Source organism: Chiloscyllium plagiosum, chromosome 7, assembly GCF_004010195.1.
Source record: "Chiloscyllium plagiosum isolate BGI_BamShark_2017 chromosome 7, ASM401019v2, whole genome shotgun sequence".
NCBI lineage: Eukaryota > Metazoa > Chordata > Chondrichthyes > Orectolobiformes > Hemiscylliidae > Chiloscyllium > Chiloscyllium plagiosum.
In genome coordinates, this window is record NC_057716.1 from 67,240,781 (window position 1) to 67,244,577 (window position 3,797).

The window sequence follows — 3,797 nt, forward strand, 5'->3', positions numbered from 1 at the left end:
ATGGTCTCTTACTCGTTGGACCAGCTGTCCATGTGGAACCTTTTCAAAGGCCTTACTGAAATCCATGAAAATCATGTCAACAGCACAACCATCATCAATATATTTAGTCACCTTTTCAAAAAAACCCAATTGAATTACTCAGACTGGATGTCCTTCCTGATGAAGGGCTTTTGCCCAAAATATCAATTTTCCTGCTCCTCGGATGCTGCCTGGCCTGCTGTGCTTTTCCAGCAGCACTCTAATCTAGACTCTGATCTTCAGCATCTGCAGTTCTCACTTTCGTCTAACAAATATGTGCTAACTATCCTTGATCAGTCCCTGCTTTTCCAAGTATTTGATTAATCCTGTCCTTCAGAATTAACGTTGTGATTTTGACATAGTATGGTGTAGTACAGTAACATGTCCACCTTCCTTACAGTTCAGTGCTTTGAGTCCTGACAAGCTGCTGCCCCTCCCATTGTGCCAAAAAGCAAATCAGGCCACAGAAAAGCTGGCAGTTTCTGATTAAGTGCAAATTGAGTGAGCACTTAAAATTGAAGCAAAGAGTTGTAAGATGATACTAAGTCCTAAGGGGATTCTGGGTAATCCAAGATGGAGGATGGGAAAAATTCCTGGCTGTAAGAGCTGCTCCTTTTTTTGAGGTAATTTAGGTGTTGGAGGTGATTTCCTTGAATTCCAGGAGCAGCAATTACTGTTTTATTTGCTCTTGCTTGTTTTGGAAGAGAGAGAGAGAGAGGGAGAGGGAGGGAGAGGGAGAGATAGAGAGAGAGAGAGAGAGAGAGAGAAAGAAAACGAAAAAGAAAACCACCACAGTTACCACCTTTGCTGTTTGAATTCGTGTATCGCTGGATATCGGAGTAACAAACAGTGAAATTCACAACTAATCTTTGAGGAATTGTTGGGCGAAGTTCACAGCACAAAATCAGATAAGTTAATTGTTGTTTTAAGTCTGTCCAACAGAAAGGCTGTATTAGTAAGTTAAATGAGTTCTTTCTTGATGATATGTTTTTGGTGATAAATCTCTTGATTAAACTTTAAATATAAGCCATAGCTATTAATTTAACCTGGGGCAGCATTTGTAGAGGAATAAGACGGTATTATTTTCTGGGTCTGTAGATCGTGAAGGAGCAAAAATGGCCTTTACAATGATATGTACTTCTTGTCAGATGTGGGAGTTTAAAGCGAGTTTAAGGGTTACTGTGGATTATATCTGCCATAAATGCTATTGGACGCGAATCTTATCCGATCGAGTGCATTGGTTGGAGAGACAGATAGAAGCGATGAGGAATTTGCAACAGCAACAATATGTGATGGATGGCAGTTATAGAAAGGGGGGAAAGTCTCATATATAGTCACATAGATAGGTTAACTCCAGGAAGGGTAAGAGAGGTAGGCAGCTAGTGCAGGAGTCTTTTGTGGATATACCCATTTCAAACAGGTATGCTGTTTTGGAAAATGTAGGGGGCGATGGATTCTCAGGGGGAACGTAGCATGAACAGCCATGTTTCTGGTATTGACACTGACTCTAATGCAACGAGGGGTACGTCGGCTTCCAAGAGATCAATTGTGTTAGGGGATTCTATAGTCCGAGGTACTGTCAGACGTTTCTGTGGCCAGCAGAGAAAAATCAGAATGGTGTGTTGTTTCCCTGGTGCCAGGATCAAGGATGTCTCAGAGAGGGTGCAGAATGTTCTCAAGGGGGAGAGGGGCCAGCAGGAGGTCATTGTCCACATTGGAACCAACGACATTGGAAGGGAAAAGGTTGAGATTCTGAAGGGAGATTACAGAGAGTTAGGCAGGAATTTAAAAAGGAGGTCCTCGAGGGTAGTAATATCTGGATTACTCACAGTGCTACAAGCTAGTGAGGGCAGGAATAGGGATAGAGAGCAGATGAATACATGGCTGAGGAGCTGATGTATGGGAGAAGGATTCACATTTTTGGATCATTGGAATCTCTTTTGGGGTAGAAGTGACCTGTACAAGAAGGACAGATTGCATCTAAATTGGAAGGGGACTAATATACTGGCAGGGGAATTTGCGAGAATTGCTGGGAGGATTTAAATTAGTAAGGTGGGGGGGGACCCAGGGAGATAGTGAGGAAATAGATCAATCTGAGATGGATACAGCTGAGAACAGAAGTGAGTCAAACAGTCAGGGAAGGCAGGGACAAGGTAGGGCTAATAAATTAAACTCCATTTATTTCAATGCAAGGGGACTAACAGGGAAGGCAGATGAACTCAGGGCATGGTAAGGAACATGGGACTGGGATATCATAGCAATTGTAGAAACATGGCTCAGGGATGGGCAGGACTGGCTGCTGAAGGTTCCAGGATACAAATGCTACAGGAAGGATAGAAAGGGAGGCAAGAGAGGAGGGGGAGTGGCATTTTTGATAAGGGATAGCATTACAGCCGTGCTGAGGGAGAATATTCCTGGAAATACATCCAGGGAAGTTATTTGGGTGGAACTGAGAAATAAGAAAGGGATGATCACCTTATTGGGATTGTATTATGGACCCCCCAATAATCAGATGGAAATTGAGAAACAAACTTGTAAGGAGATCTCAGCTATCTGTAAAAATAATAGAGTGGTTATGGGAGGGATTTTAGCTTTCCAAACTTTGACTGGGACTACCATAGTGTTAAAGGTTTAGATGGAGAGGAATTTCTTAAGTGTGTACAAGACAATATTCTGATTCAGTACGTGAATGTATCGACTAGAGAAGGTGCAAAACTTGACCTACTCTTGGGAAATAAGGCAGAGCAGGTGACTGAGGTGTTGGGGGGGGGAGCACTTTGGGGCCAGCGACCATAATTCTATTCGTTTAAAATGGGAAGCCTTCAGAAATGAGTTAACAAGAATCCAGAGAAAGTATATTCCTGTCAGGGTGAAAGGGAAGGCTGGTAGGTATAGGGAATGCTGGATGACTAAAGAAAATGAGGGTTTGGTTGAGAAAAAGAAGGAAGCATATGTCAGGTATAGACAGGATAGATCGAGTGAATCCTTAGAAGAGTATAAAGGCGGTAGGAGTATACTTAAGAGGGAAATCGGGATGGCAAAAAGGGGACATGAGATAGCTTTGACAAATAGAATTAAGGAGAATCCAAAGGGTTTTTACAAATATATTAAGGACAAAAGGGTAACTAGGGAGAAAATAAGTCCACTCAAAGATCAGCAAAGCGGCCTTTGTGTGGAGCCACAGAAAATGGGGGAGATACTAAATGAATATTTTGTATTTAATATCAGTATTTACTGTGGAAAAGGATATGGAAGATATAGACAGTAGGGAAATAGATAGTGACATCTTGCAAAATGTCCAGATTACAGAGGAGGAAGTGCTGGATGTCTTGAAATGGTTAAAAGTGGATAAATCCCCAGGACCTGATCAGGTGTACCCGAGAACTCCGTGGAAAGCTAGAGAAGTTGTGATTTTGTTCGTCGAGCTGGGAATTTGTGTTGCAGATGTTTCGTCCCCTATCTAGGTGACATCCTCAGTGCTTGGGAGCCTCCTGTGAAGCGCTTCTGTGATCTTTCCTCTGGCATTTGTAGTGGTTTGAATCTGTCGCTTCCGGTTGTCAGTTCCGGCTGTCCATTGGGTCCAGGTGGGCCTGGTGTAGTGGGCCGGTATATTGGGTCCAGGTCGATGTGCTTATTGATTGAATCTGTGGATGAGTGCCATGCCTCTAGGAATTCCCTGGCTGTTCTCTGTTTGACTTGTCCTATAATAGTAGTGTTGTCCCAGTCGAATTCATGTTGCTTGTCATCTGTGTGTGTGGCTACTAAGGATAGCTGGTCGT

The 3,797-nt window shown here is 43.0% G+C and overlaps 1 protein-coding gene across 1 annotated transcript in view; it reads left to right on the forward strand.

Moving 5' to 3' along the window:
- The first annotated feature begins 601 nt into the window (after nucleotides 1-601).
- LOC122551932 (protein mono-ADP-ribosyltransferase PARP9-like) overlaps nucleotides 602-3,797 on the forward strand; it is a 13,771-nt gene continuing 10,575 nt past the window's right edge. The window contains exon 1 of the mRNA XM_043694503.1: nucleotides 602-641. The gene's annotated coding sequence lies outside the window, so the exon portion shown is untranslated. The remainder of the gene's footprint in view (nucleotides 642-3,797) is intronic.